The 15,300-nt window shown below is 45.3% G+C and overlaps 1 long non-coding RNA gene across 2 annotated transcripts; it reads right to left on the reverse strand.

Annotated features, from left to right (window-relative positions):
• Positions 1 to 5,620: 5,620 nt before the first annotated feature.
• LOC116070917 lies at positions 5,621 to 14,681 on the reverse strand. Of its 2 annotated transcripts, none has more exons than XR_004110633.1 (4): positions 14,484 to 14,681; positions 12,119 to 12,269; positions 11,313 to 11,366; positions 5,621 to 6,132 (listed from the first exon to the last, which is right to left on the reverse strand). It is a non-coding gene; the product is annotated as an uncharacterized LOC116070917 (long non-coding RNA). The 2 variants fall into 2 exon arrangements; XR_004110631.1 differs by having other exon boundaries at positions 11,313 to 11,372.
• Between the last annotated feature and the right edge of the window lie 619 nt (positions 14,682 to 15,300).

Genomic DNA, 15,300 nt, shown 5'->3' on the forward strand with positions numbered 1-15,300 from the left:
CCCCCCCCCCCCCCCGCCCTTCTCTCTGCCTTCCTAAAAACCATTAGATTATATGCCTAAAGCTAGGCACTGAAGATCTATTTCCTTATTTGGCTACTTCCTCCTCCTAAGGCTGACTACCAAGGTCCAGCTATCAAAGTACTGAAGTCCAGCAATCAGCGTCCCTTTTGGCTTACTTAATTAACATGACCAGTTAAAATTAAATGTCTCCTCATAACACAGGGTTTCCCCTGTGCCTTTATAAACCACCATTTTTCCTATGGATCACATCTGTCCCCTCTGTCCCCTCTCTATCCATAAGCAGTCCTTTGTCCCCCTCCAGGACAAATAATCCTATCCCTTGTTCCCTTCCCTTTCTCCATCTTTTTCTATATCCTGTCTTTGTCTTTTATTCTCTGACTTCTGTCCCTTTGGGGCAAATAAATCTCTTTGGTACTAAGAGCTTGGGTCTTGGGGTCCTGAGCAGGCACCTGTCCCTTCAGCTTCCTTGACTGTAACTGAGCCAGACAGCCTGCAATGGACCCACTGAGAATATTGCCTCACAGAGACAGTAGACAATAAGCTAAATGGTTGAGACTCCCTTTTCAAAAGCCAAAGTACAGATTCTGAATGATACTTAGTAGTAAGGAGGGAGTGGAAGGTAAGGTGCACACAGGAATCGTGGCAGAGAAATGTAAAGTCACATATGTCGTGAGATCGAAAAATCTAAGGGGGAACAACCTGTGAGAAGAGAAGTCCCACGTAGCCAGCTATTTAGAGCAATGGAAGACAAAACCAAAGGTCAATGGCTTCCATTCCCAAACAACTTTTATGAAATGCCTGTTTTATGGTTGCACCTCTGTCCTTGTTTTTCCAGCTAGAATGATTATGAACCATTCTTGCTTAGTATATTTGGACGACAATCCTTTTTACAGACAAAGCTCTAATGCATCACCTAGACCCCCTCGCCCTATCAGTAACCAGGCCTTAGGAACACCCCAGGGCATCTCTGATCTGCCCTTCTTTCCCTTTGCCGCTGGGAGGTTTAGGTTCCTGTTCTTTCTCATCCAGACTGTTCTATGAGTATTCCAACTTGTTTCCAGTTTGCTATGGTTTATACATAAAGTGTAGGCTCTAAAAGCTCATGCGGTGAAGCCTTGTCTCCATTCAGATGTCTCTCCAAGGAATGATGCATGTTATTGGACAGTGGAAGAAAGGACATCCCTGTCATAAGGTGGCAGAGAACTTGGCTGAATTTTGCTCACATTCTAGTGTTTGGTGGAAGGTAGAAATTGTAAAGGAAGCAGTGGGACAGTTAGCTGAGCGGATGGCTAAGTGTAGGGTTAGAATAGAGCTTAGCTCCTTCTCAGTTCCTACGGTAAAATGACGGCAAACAAATGACTTGAGCACAAAGTTGTTAAGCAAAAGGAATCAGAAGATGAGCTGGGGAATAATTCTCAGCCTGTCCATAGCACACACACACACAAATGGGAAAGTACTGAGACGAGAACAGTAGGGTAGTCAGACTAGCCATTTCCTGGAAAGACTGGCATAAGTGTGAAACATTTGCACCTCCACAGAAGTCAGGGAAAGAAGTGAGGTTACAACAACAGAACTGCCAGCAGTTACCAAGAAACAGCAGAAGTGGATGGAACGAAGGAAAGCTGTAAGTGTCATGCTCTTAAAGCAGGGGAAGGAAGACGTCCCCATACTCTACTCTCTACAGAGCAGGAGCCTGCAGCAATATCATGGGACAGCTCGATTCTAGGGCCAGAAGCTACTCCTGGGCTGAAAGAGCTGATCACACAGCAGAAGAGGATGGTTCTAGAGTCTTAACTTTTCCTACAGGATCTGTTGGGCTTTGGTGGGGCACACCTTTAATTCCAGCGCCCACCATTCAAGAGGCAGTAGCAGGTGGATTTCTGAGTTCGAGGCCAGCCTGGTCTACAGAGTGAGTTCCAGGACAGCCAAGGCTGCACAGAGAAACCCTGTCTTGAAAACCAAACAAAAACAAAATTTCATAGGATTTGCCTGGCAAGTCTGACTTGCTTAGGACTAATCAGCTTAAAAAAAAAAAAATTCAGGGTTGACCCCTTCAGAATGATAAAGTCTCGCCAGCCCATGCAACCACTGTGTTTGAGAAGCACCAACCTGGGCTGGAGAGATGGCTCAGCCGTTAAAGGCTAGGTTCACAACCAAAAATATAAGAGAAGCAGTTTATTTTCTACATAAAGAAGATATGAATTTGGAGTGAAAAAGCAAAGTTGGACTGCTATAGAAATTTGTGCTGTACCAATTTATGTGTTGAGATCCTAACTCCCGGTGTGATGTTATCATGATGACTTTGAGAAGTACTTAGATCACGAGAGCATAACCTTCAGGAAAAGGATTAGTTCCCTTCTAGAAAGAAATCTAAGAAGACTTGCCTCTTCTCTCTGCTTTCCACCATGTGAAGAAAGCGAGAAAGAGAGAGAGCCCTCAACAGACCCGAGATCTACCAGCAATCTCTTCTTGGACCTCACAGCCTCTAGAGCTGTGGAAGAAAAGTGTCCAGCCTGGGGGTATTTTGTTATAGACACCCAAATACAGGGAGGCAGTTTCTGCTGAACTCTGCTCAGTATAGACTCTGTAGGCACTAGAGCTGTCTTTCCTGGGCCCCTTAATCAATTCAGTTTACCAAGTTCTGATGACCTCAAACTTATATCAAAAGGTCATTTTCGGAGGTCTCTGCTAGCAAGTAAGACTTATTATGACCTCTTCACCTGCTGGCTCATACCTAACCTTCAGGAGGCATTCAAGGCAGAGAACTCAGAGAAGTTTAAGGCATAGACTCTGGAGATGAGCTAAGTTCTGCCCTGGCACTGACATTAATCGACCCTAAGCTTGGCACGGTGTTAACTTGATCATCAGTATTGTCCCACTCCAAGGTTTATGCTCTCAACCTCACTCTGTCAACTTAAGATACTGCACAGTGCAGCACTGATTAATCAGTAGCAGAGTGTTCCCTCCTCTGTGTTGTCACTACACTCTGGGTTTAATGTCCCCCCAGCCCCCGTACCTGTGGGCTTGTGGGATAGGTATGTGACTTAGCAAGTGTTTACATAGTATCTAGCATGTCCAAGGCCCCAGCTTCATTCCCTGGCACAACAAAACAAAGCAAAGGCAACTGAGGGCTCGTGAGTCAGCTCGTCATTAGCCACTAGATGCTTCCTGCCTATAGGATGCTGCTGCGTTTCCCACCATACTCTCAGCATAAAACCCTGGTCCAAGTACACACAAACCGAACGCCCACAGTTGAATGTTTCAGTGAGTGAATTAATGAAAATTATCACTGAGACAGCGTCTCAACCCTGCTTCTTCCAAATAAAGTGCATGTACAATTTATAATTTATCTCAGAAGATTACATTTACTGTGTGTGTATGCATGTGTGTATGAGAAAGAGGGAGAGAGAGAGAGAGAGACTGAAAGACAGACAGACAGAGACAGAGACAGAGAGATAAAGAAAGAGATTACATACTCAGACCATGAGCAAGCCCCAACATGGATATAGAGGTCTGTCTCTCCTTCTAGCTTATGTGGATCTCAGAGATCAAACCAAGGTTGTCTGCCTTGGTGGCAAACACTTCTACCCACTGAGCTATCTAGCTGGCACTATATAATTTTTTCGGGACAGCATCCTCAATGTGACCCTCCCAGAAAAAGTATTTTTTAATCTACACTATGAATACTTCACAGTTTTTTTTAAAACAGTTTCTTTCAGGATCTTTTAGATTGATGGGTAATAAGTGAAAGCGCTGTTAAGTTTCCCTACGCCTGCCCAATTTCCCCTATAATTGACATTTTACATTTGCCACAATGAATGATCCAGTTCTGATATATCTCTAATAGAAGTCCACACTCTGCACGCTCGCCTTGGATTTCCTGTTTTCCCCATATAGCCTTTTCTGCCCCAGGTCCCTGTCCCAGCATGCTGCGTTTAGTTGTTGCATCTCCTGGGCTTCTGTTGGTTGGGGTGGCTTCTCGGGTTTCTAAGATCTGAAAAAGTCCCAATTTGGGGGGGATCAGGTTAGTCTCCTCCATGACCCTAGCCAGCTGTCATTTCCCTGGAAGGGGCTCTTGGATGCAGCGGGGGGGGGAAGGTTAAAGGGAGCACCGAATGGGCTGATGGACACGCCTGGATGAAATTCGCTGCTCTTGGCCTTCTAATGAGGAGCATGGCCAATGGCATTGGGAGGATGCAGCCTGGGAAATACAGCACAGTCTAACAACCTGGGAAATACAGCACAGTCTAACAACCTGGGAAATACAGCACAGTCTAACAACCTGGGAAATACAGCACAGCCTAAAACTATGACACACCAGGGATGGGCCATCTGGTTGGGCGGATTTTAGTGGCTTCTCTCAGTAGTCTTGTTAGGCCTGAGCAAGCCATGGGCAGTGACCTCTCTTCTTACCACTCACTGAACCTCTAGAACCAAATGCTTACAACCCAGCATCCATCTCATAGGCATACATCTAGGCGATCAAACCCCCATCCTCTGATGGGATGTGGTTTTCTTCTTCCACTATATGGGTCCAGAGGGATCAAACTCAGGTCTTCAGGCTTGATAGCAGTCACCTTTGCCCACTGAGCCATCTTACTGGCCCTCTTATCCCATTTTAAAAAACAAGATAGACAAACAAACCCCCAAACTTGCTGCATCTCCACTTCCTTCACGTTCCCCCCTCCCATCTCAGCCATACCTTTTTCCTCACTCAGTGCTCCCCTCCCCTTTATTTTTTATCAACCAGTCTTTCTACTCGGAGTAAGCAAGTTGTCCAGAAAATGCTAAATTGAAACAAAACAAAACAAAGCATGAAGTTAAAGGAGTGGAAGAAGAAATACGAGCAGTGTCCAGTATCTATCGAGGAGCCCATGTGTGTGCTCTGGACCACCTGTGGCGCAAACCTCTTTCCTCAGGACGTGGGTATCAGGGCCTGTCAGTGCCTGCTGCCAGCTCGGGAAGATGCAGCGGATGCGGGAGGCAGAAGGCTCTCTAGAAAGCGCATGTCTCTGTCAGCAGCAAACTGAAAACTCACCAGGAATGCCAGAAAGATGAACGAGTTCAGGAATTCAAATCAGAGCGCTTCGCTCTGCCACTTCCGTGACAGGGGAAACAGAAGGCGATTAGATTAAACGCAGCTTCAGGAAGAACGCTACACCTTATACAGAGAGGTAGAAGTGTTTCAGGGCAATAGTACTGCGTCCATGCTTTTCTTTAATGTTATGCCAGGACTCTAGGTCCTTATAGGAAAAACTCCTATGGGGGGAGGGGGCGGAGGCTGAGATGCGGCTCAGTCGTCGTGCTTAGAGTACTTGAACAGAGCCCTGGGTATGATCCCCACAGAAGAATAAATCAAGCAAGCTAGCAAACAAAAAAAGTTTTTAACTCATATGTGCAAAGATCATCATGGCTACAAGCATTAAAACCTTCAGTGTCTTTAAAGGCACAGTTAGGAAATGCCTGGTCATGAAGGTAGGCAATGTCTTACGTGTTGCGTCACCTCCATCCCCTTGTCGCCCGCCCCTCACCGCCCCCCCCCAGCTCCCCATTGATCTAGTGTTTACTCTATCACACCGAGAGGGAGCTAATTCTTGCTTGCATCTCTCTATTATGTCTTCGGTGGAGCACTTCCCGGCTCCATTTCTACTTTATGGCTTGCTTGAGTGTAGTGTCAATGAGCCACCCCATCAGCCTCTCCCCGCCTGCCTGCCTGTCTACAGGCACTCACACCAGCCTTCGGTCCCATCTTCCTTGGCATGGGCTAGTCCTTTGGCAGTAAAGGACTGTAAAACGAGTGGGTGAATAGGGGCTGACTGCGAAGAAGGGTTTGAATCCCTGCCAGGTGGTCACATGTGCCCTTCTGGTGTCCCTGCGGTGGCTTTTTATGAAGCAGTTCTCCACCGAGGTTCCTCTACGTCTGTCACCTCTTGGGTCTGTCGCGATCTTCTTCTGTCTTTGCACTCCGTTAAATTTCCAGAAGGAGGCTGCTGGCTTTCACTGGTGCATTTCAGAACGGCAAACGTTTACACCGACAGTAGCAGGCTAACTCACAACACATGTGGAATCATGTTTAGCGCTGGAGTGCTGCCCCGGAAGCCTTGGATATTTCTGCGTCCAAGAAAGGGAAAGAAGGAAGAGAAGAGGAGGGAAGACAATAAAAGAATAAAGTTTATGTTAAAAGGAAATGCCTACAAGGTGACTTTACTCTTCACTCACTCGCGAGGAAAACCTTCGCATAAGTGCAAGAGATACTGATTGAACCCTTGTTAGGGACAGGCATTGCCTGGCTAGCAGGAGCGGCCTCAGCCGGCCCTGCGTATGGACTCAAGAACCTCGTGGGAGGTGGATTTAGGACTGGCCCAAGTCACATAACTAGAATATCTATCGGACCCCTGCCCGGTCACCATGGAGACCTCAGAGGAGAGAAGAGGGAAAGACTTTCTGGCATCCTCATGCCGCTCCCAAAGTCCTTTCATCTTAGCCAGAGCTGCAGACTCTCTCTGCAGCTGCAGTCTGCACCCACAGAGGACTGGGGCAGAGGTAAAAGGAGCGGCCGGCCTCTGGGGGCTTCAGCTGAGGGTGATGGATGCTGTGGAGGAAGAAGCTGGCTCTGCCTCAAGGCTGCCAACCAGCGTTGCCATGAAGAAAATTATGAGGTGAATTAAACTTTAATTTGATTTTTATTTGGTTTCAGCAACCAATAAAGGGGTAGCAATTTTCCAAGTCCTGTCACCGGTTGGAGGAACGCTTTGAGAACATCTGGCTTATTAACAGCAGCGACAATAAAGGCCAACCCTATATTTGCAGAGGGGCTGCCTTCCAGGGCTCTTGGAACACTTTGACCGATCATATCTGCTTCACCCGCTCACAGCAGCCCCAGAGGAATCTTATTTCCTTGTAATTAAGCATAACTGCTGACCTCTTCCACAGTCCATAATGGCTCGCCGGACTGACCTCCAGATGGACCACCAGATGGATGCACATAGAAGGGCAGACCAGCTGAGTGGTGGTGAGGCCAAGGCACAGGGAGAGATAGACTAAGGTGCAAGGTGGCTACTACATCCCCTGGAAATTTTGAACCAGGTTAACATAGTGCTGTGTTCTCCAGACTTAAGAAAGTATAGCTCTATACTGAAATGCACTGAAAAAAGGTTTTACAAAATATTTCTGGCTTGCATAGAATTCTGTTTTTCTGGGAAACAGAAATGATATAGAAATTGCTTATTTTCCCCCAAACATCCTCTCTCCTTTCTTTCCTTCATTTTACTAGAATGCTTAACTTACTTAGATGTGAGAGACATAACTTATCCTAATTAATGCAATTTCTAAATCAGTATAGTCTAGGTACTAACAGTGATGCTGTTGTAAATACCAAAAAATATGGTATATCCATACAGTGGAATATTATTTGGCTAGTAAAAGAAATAACATACTGGTTCACATTGTATACATTTTCTTATTATATGTACACATTTGTGTCTGTGGGTGTGTCATGTGGGTCCAGGTATCCCCAGGAGGCCAGAAAATGTTGGGTCCTCTGGAGTTGGAGTTAGAGGCATCTAGTTGTGAGCCTCCCAGTGTGGGCTCTGTAAACCAAACTTTTCAGTCCTCCACAAGAACAAGACATGCTATCTTTGTTGTTGTTGTAGTTGTTGTTGTTGCTGTTGTTGTTGTGGTGGTGGTTGTGGTTGTTGTGGTGGTTGTGGTTGTTGTTGTGGTGGTTGTGGTTGTTGTTGTGGTGGTTGTGGTTGTTGTTGTTGTGGTGAATATTGTGGTTGTTGTTGTTGCTGCTGTTGTTGTTGTGGTTGTTGTTGTGGTGGTGGTGGTTGTTGTTGTGTTGGTGGTGGTTGTTGTGGTTGTTGTTGTTTTGTTTTGTTTCTTTTGTTTTGTCTGAGACAGAATCTCTCCATCATGTAGCTCTGTCTTCTAAGACAGAGAATTCCTTCCTTAGACCAGGTTGACCCTCACAGAGATCCACCTGCCTCTGCCTCCCAACTGGTAGGATTAAAGTTGAATGCCCATCACAATATGTGCTCTAAACTCCTTAGTCACCTCTCCAGGTCCTGAACTGTACATTTTAAATAGATATATTATATGTCAGTAAAGCCGTAAACACTCCATCATCCTGAGAACTGATGTGATTCGGGGATCTGTGGCACCCTATCACCTAAATTTCACCCTCTTTGCATCTAGCATAAAAGACCTACGATTCCTAAGTATCCTGCAAGATGGGAAACAAGTCTCCAGCAGTGGGATAATTTTTGAAAAATTACATTGGATGAGCAAAGTAAGCCATAGTAAGCAGGCAGGTGAGATGGCCCAGTGACTGAAAGCTCTGCTCTAACACGCAGCCTGGCCACCTAGGTGTGATCTTTGGGTCCCATGGTGGAGGGAGAGAGGGAGAGAACTGACTTGTGCAAGTTGTCCTCTAACTTACACACACACACACACACACACACACACACTAAGTAAATGTAATAAAAATAAATTTTATTTATTTTTGCAGGTGGTGGCATACGCCTTTAATCCCAGCAGGATTTCTGAGTTTGAGGCCAGCCTGGTTTACAGAGTGAGTTGCAGGGATACACAGAGAAACCCTGTCTTGAAAAATCAATAAATAAATAAGTACATACATACATACATTTATTTAAATTTAAAAAGAGATAGAGCACCCCAGACTAGCACTGTCCCATCATGCAAACTGGAAACACATTTACCTTTGGCTCAGAGCTCTCCACACGTGATGTGAGGGAGAATCCACATGTCCCTAGACATGAGGTGATTTGGCCACCTGGGGCTGGGTAGAAAAGAGGATTGGGGATGAAGGGAGAGGGTCTTAAGAGTGTTGTTGATAATAAAAGTGCGCCATAGCTAAGAGACTGATTGCCTTTCAAGGTTATTAAGATTTTGCAGACAGAAGGGCCGAGGGTATAGCTCAGTAGAGGAGTACCTGTCTAGCATGCATAAGGCTCTGGGTTCAACATTGAACCTTGTACTTTTTAAAATTAAAATACTGCAGGAAAGATTCTTAGAAAACAGTTGAGAAGAAAAGTTGAGAAGACAAGACATCATAAGAGTAGTGGAGGCAAATATCACCAGGATGGGTGTGTTGCTTGATTTATAACTCAGTAGGGGCGTGGAGCTACCTCCTCTCACACACCAAATTAAGGTTACTGGTCTAAAACTATTGGACAAATGATTGCAGAGATTGCTGAGTCAGCAAAGGGCTTGCTGCACAGCCTGAGGACTGAAGTCCCATCTCTAGTATCCCTGTAAAAAGCTGGGTGTGGTAGCCTGTGCTAGCAATGTCGGGGCAGGGGAGGTGGAAGATCCCTGGAGCTTACTGACGAGCCAGCCTAACAGTCCCAGGTCCTCACAAAACATCATAGCTCAGAAAATAGGTGGATAGCATCTGAGGAGAAAACAGATCCAAAGTTGTTTTCTGGCCTACCCATGCATGTGCACACATAGGCACCTACCTGCACACACACACACACACACAGACACACAGACACACAAACAGACACACCCACACCCACACCCCCCCACATGCACCTGTATACACACACATACTTGTATACACACAAACCTATACACACATATGCAAACATTTACATATACACATGTACACACACATGCACTTGTACATACATACACACACACACACACACACGCACGCACACACACGCACACACACACACACACACACACACCCCTGTATATACGTACATACCTCTACACACACAACCTCTACACACAAAACTTGTGCCAGGTTTTGTTTGGTTGCAAGATATTCTTGATGAAGAAAGCCATGTGTTGGGAGCTGGAGAGATGGCTCAGCGGTTAAGAGCACTGACTGCTCTTCCAGAGGTCCTGAGTTTAATTCCCAGCAACCACATGGTGGCTCACAACCAGCTGAAATAGGGGTCTGATGCCCTCTTCTGGTATGTCTGAAGATAGCTACTGCATACTCATCTCATATATATATATATTCTAAAAAAAAGAAAGAAAAAAAAGAAAGTCATGTGTTGATTTACGTGCTGGCTCGAAGTGGCACTTACCTTACTGCACACAAGCACTCTGACGAGCTCTGAAGGGTAGGATAGACTTCGGTCCTGACATGGGACTGGGGGAGTGAAAGGAAAGCAGAGAGAGACACGTGGCTCTTCTCTAAAGATGTACAGTTGGGCCTTCCGCAGTCCCCTAGCCTTATATATACACACACACACACACACACATAAGTACATACACACATACACATGCACCTGTACACACACACAGAGAGAAATATTATAAAATATAAAATACAAGGGAATATATTTATTTCTATTGCTTTTTTCTATTTTGAAATTATGCGTCTGGGTGTTTTATTTGCCTGAATACATATATGTGCACTGTATGTGAGAGAGACAAAGACAGAAAGACAGTGAGACAGAGACAGAAAGACAGACAGACAGACAGACAGACAGACAGACAGACAGACACAGATGCCTACTAAGGCCAGAAGAGGGCACTGGATCCCTTGGAACCAGAGTTATAGTCAGTTGTGAGCAGTCCAATGCAGGTGTTAGGAACTGAGCTCAGCTCCTTGAGAAAAACAGTATTCTTTCTCAACCACCGAGACTCCTCTCCAGCCCAACTGTTGCTATTTTAAAAGGTGTATGCAACATTGTATTTGTTCCGGCCATTATATGTTTTTTAATACATGGCCGACTAATCTGGCACTTGCTGTTTGAGGGGGTGAAGTCTCATTTGTAAAATAAATCCCTACACTAAACCCCACATACTGTTCTTACCAGAGACCCAGGGAATACAATTAAGAAGCTAAGCAGAGCAAAGGTAGAATTATCATCTTTCCCACCAGTCTCTCAGTAATGATTTTTTTCAAAATAATAGAACGAAGGAGTCAGCCGAATTGAATAGGGTTGTTCCAACTCATAGCCGAAACAATAGTGTCGGGAGACAAAGTGCCAGGGAGAGAAAGCTTTTTATAAATTTGAAAAACTGGCTTTGAACACCAAACGCCAAAGCCCAAAGCCCACAGCCAGAAGGAGGCAGGACATCAACTTTATCCACAAGCCACAGAATGGGTAGGAAGTTGGGACAAAATGGGCTGCCTTAGAGAGGCCAGTTTACTGCACCGAAAAGGAGCCTGCTCCAGAATGTAAATCAACTTTATCACTGAGCGGTGCTCTGTTCTGCTGGCGCAGGGTTTGTTTGGTTCTAAGACGGTTCTTGATGAAGAAAGCCATGTGTTGATTTATGTGCTGGCTCGAAGCGGCACTTACCTTACTGCAAACAAGCACTTTGAGGAGCTCTGAAGGGCAAGATAGACTTCTGTCCTGACACTCGGGAGGGGAGGAGAGAGAAAGGAAATCAGAGAGGATGTGCAGTGTGGCTCCCCACTGCCCCCACCCCTATCCTCTCGCTGGATCACATGCCTGAAGCTCCGTGGTTTTTGGACCCCGCATGTAACAGTTTGGGAGGTGGGGCTGATGCAAGGTCCCTGTGCCTTTCAGGAAGTACTTGGAGGACAAGACTCTTACGGAAAGTACCCTCACCCCCAGTCTGGCATCATGCCCCAACATGGTCAGTGTAGCTCGACTGAAAAGCACCTCTGAGTGTCCTAACGGCCTCAATTCCAGAGCTCTAGTGTGGATGAGAAGGATCCAGTGTGACAGCTTAGGAGACCCCCGAGACCTTGGGACACCTGCTGTTTAGAGGTCTTGGTAGTGCTGTGGGGACCCGCCACAAAACAGAGGGAGAGGGTCCCTTGGCTGTGGTAGCATGTAGGCTGAGACAGTCAGGGGGCAAAGGTCACCTTCGCAATCTCCTTTCTAGCATAGGCTACATCAGAGCTGCTTAAGGGTCTTTCCCCTTCTGACTCCCTTAGATTGAGAAATTTTCATGTGACCCCGGGTATACAGGTACATAAAATAAACATACAATCCAACATTGATAATATATCATAACTACTATGATAATCATATTTTTTTATTATTTATGATGATAAAATATCATAGAATTTTGATGGAAAGAATCTATCTATATCTATATATGATTTCACCATCATTAGAGATAAAACTTTGCATACCAATGAGATGGCTGTGTTTATATTAGCACACCATTCAATGGCAACTGGATGTTTGATACAGTGGAGCACAGAACATCTTCAGTGGGTTTCACAGCTGATTGCTGTTTTATTTAAAATCATCAGTGCTGAGGGTGTTACTCATAACTGCACACTATAAAACAGAAGAAGGATATTTAGGGTCAGTTCAAAAACTGTTGGAAATTCTGTTCTAATTAATCTAAGCCCAAATTCTTGTAATGATCTCTTTGGCAACTCAAGCCAGCAGCTTAAACAGCAGTTTTTAAAAATATAACATTCTAATACAATCCAAGCCAAAGATAGACACCTTTAATGCACAATGAGGAATCGTAACAGGGAAATAGTCAAGGTCTTTGTTTTCTGTAATTAAGCTCTTGGGGGGGGGTATTTATTTTTATTTAGTCCGTGTATGTGCCTTAGGGTATGTAAGTGCACCATAGGTGTGCAGGAACTTGAGGTGGTTAGAAAAGGGTTTGAATCCTCTGGAACTGGAGTTATGGATGGTTGTGAACAGATATGTGGGTGCTGCAAACTGAACCCGGGCTCTCTGCAAGAGCAATAAGCACCCCTTCCCATTGAGCCATCCATCTCATTAGCTCTTATGTGTGTATATATATATATATATATATATATATATATATATATATATATATATATATATATAGTACTGGATCCCCTGGGACTACAGTTACAGACAGTTGTGAGCCATTCAGTGGGAACTGAACTCAGGACCTCTGGAAAGACAGCCAGTATTCTTTTTCTTTCTTTCTTTTTTGTTTGTTTGTTTGTTTGTTTGTTTTGAGACAGGGTTTTTCTGTATAGCCCTGGCTGTCCTGGAACTCACTCTGGAGACCAGGCTGGCCTTGAATTCAGAAATCTGCCTACCTCTGCCTCCCAAGTGCTGGGATTAAAGGTGTGTGCCACCACTGCCCGAACAGCCAGTGTTCTTAACCACTGATCTATCTCTCCAGCCCAGCCCTCTTGTTTTCTAAAAAATATGAAATAAACAGTAAAAACACTGCAATTCTTCTCCTTCTTCCTCTTCCTCTTCCTCTTCCTCTTCCTCTTCCTCTTCCTCTTCCTCTTTCTTCTTCTTCTTCTTCTTCTTCTTCTTCTTCTTCTTCTTCTTCTTCTTCTTCTTCTTCTTCTTCTTCTTCTTCTTCTTTAGACAGGCTTATGCCACCACGTGAGTCACAGCCTAACACTGCAATTTTTACATGTGTATTTCAGGCAGCTTCATTGGTGGTGTATGGTGTGGCATGCACTGTGCCATGTCTGCATATTGTGTGTCCAGAAGCACAGCACAGAGGTTGTGAGCTGGAACACGGGTGAGCACAGCCAGGGATACTTCAGATTCCAATGTATTGATTGTCAATTAATTTTTGGTCAATATACATCCAGAAGCCTTTTACTGTTGCCAAACTTTTCACAACCCTCACATTCAGTCATTTGGCCCTCCGACTTAAGAAGCCAGACCCTGGATGCTATTGCTTTACCTTAGGCTTGTGTGTATGCACCATGGGTAGGCTAGGCTTGGTTCGTATCAGCATTACTGAAGGATCTCTGCTGATACAGCTGGGATTTAACCATGGACAGAGTAGAAGAGAAGGGGCCCCCTCTCTGATGGCTTCCATCTCCCACTCTGGTCCCAGTCCTCCACTGGATGGGGGAAAGATACCACTAACATCCAGACTTAGAGAACTGTTCTGATGTCTGCCTCTCTTTCTCTTAATGTCTTTCCCTCCCCAAGGAAGAGGCCCAGGTTTTGTTGGTAATAAAATGAACAATTTTGCAGTAAAAGGCACATCAGTGTGTTTGTGTGCATGCGTGTATGTGTGTGTGTGTGTGTGTGTGTGTGTGTGTGTGTGTGTGTGTGGTGTTGCCGACCCATTTCCTTCTTTTAACTATCAAGCATTAAGCACTACAGTCCAAGGATGCTAGACACTGACAAAAGTAGTCATCAAGGTAGAGAGGCTTGGCCTGAGGCAAAATGATGCTTTGTGGAGAAAAAGCTTTTGCTGTTTAGGGCGGTCCTTCTAACCCACATTACACTGTAAATTGAACTCTGTCAAAGAAAGCAGATGCTGTGTCATCAAGCCCCTCCTCCCCCAGTAACCCCAGGAATAAAACAAAACAGAGGCACAGAAGTACGATTTTTTTCCCCTCGAGACCAGTCCTCAGTATACATCCTGCAGAGGGAATAAAAAGTGTCCTTCAAGGAAGGGCAGCTTCAGAAATTGTATTCCCTTTTAAAATTAATTTCAGAATCCAGTGTTGAGGGTGGGGGAAAATCCTTTAGCATCCCTCAGAAGTCACAGGATAAGGTCAACCATAAATAGAAGAGTACCTCTCCTAACTCGGTTTGCAGGGAAGGTCAGATCAAGAGGGGTGGCAGAGAAAGACGCGTGGAATAAAGGAAAGACTTCGCGGGGCTAGCATGGCAGAAAGCAGAAATAAATTAGAGGAACCTGCAGCGTGAGCATTTAGGCTCCCTGGAGGACATGGACGTCCTCCGTGAGTCCTGCCTGGAGAGAGTGTTGGTAAGGAGTGGTCCAGCCTGCTTACAGGTTCTCCCAGAACACTAAATAGAACCCAGGGAATCTGAGATCATAAGGCCAAGCCCGGAGGAGTGAGCAACTGTCAGGGAGTAGCACAGGGTTAACCAGAAACCTTGGAAGTCATCTGGGCAGAGGGAGAAATATGTGTGCGTGTGTGCACTCACATGTACACACACACACAGGCATGGTCATAGATACTTGGCATGGTAAGTGCCACACACACTTTGCGTGACGGCAGTATTTGAGGTGTAAACTTCAAGGAAAGTCAGTCTCCTGCCTCCGCATTGTTGCCTGGCACCCCAAACTCAGAGGTAGCCCAGATATGTCCTCGTACTGGTGTGCTAGGAACTCACCAAGATATCATTTCTTCACAGCTAGCAAGAGAAAATTCGGACATTGCTTTCTGACCTTCACCAATGTTTCCAATTATCCTAGTTTAATGTTTTAAGTACTAGAGAGTAATTGAAAGGTTTCTCTCACTCTAGGACATTAGCTGAAAGTGTTAGGTCAGGATTCCCTTCTGCCTGCCTCCAGCAAGACCAGAGAATTAGCATAAGAATACCTCAACAGGGAGGGCTCCACCCCTCTTCCTCCTGCTTCACACCT

Source organism: Mastomys coucha, unplaced genomic scaffold, assembly GCF_008632895.1.
Source record: "Mastomys coucha isolate ucsf_1 unplaced genomic scaffold, UCSF_Mcou_1 pScaffold1, whole genome shotgun sequence".
Classification (NCBI taxonomy): Eukaryota; Metazoa; Chordata; class Mammalia; order Rodentia; family Muridae; genus Mastomys; species Mastomys coucha.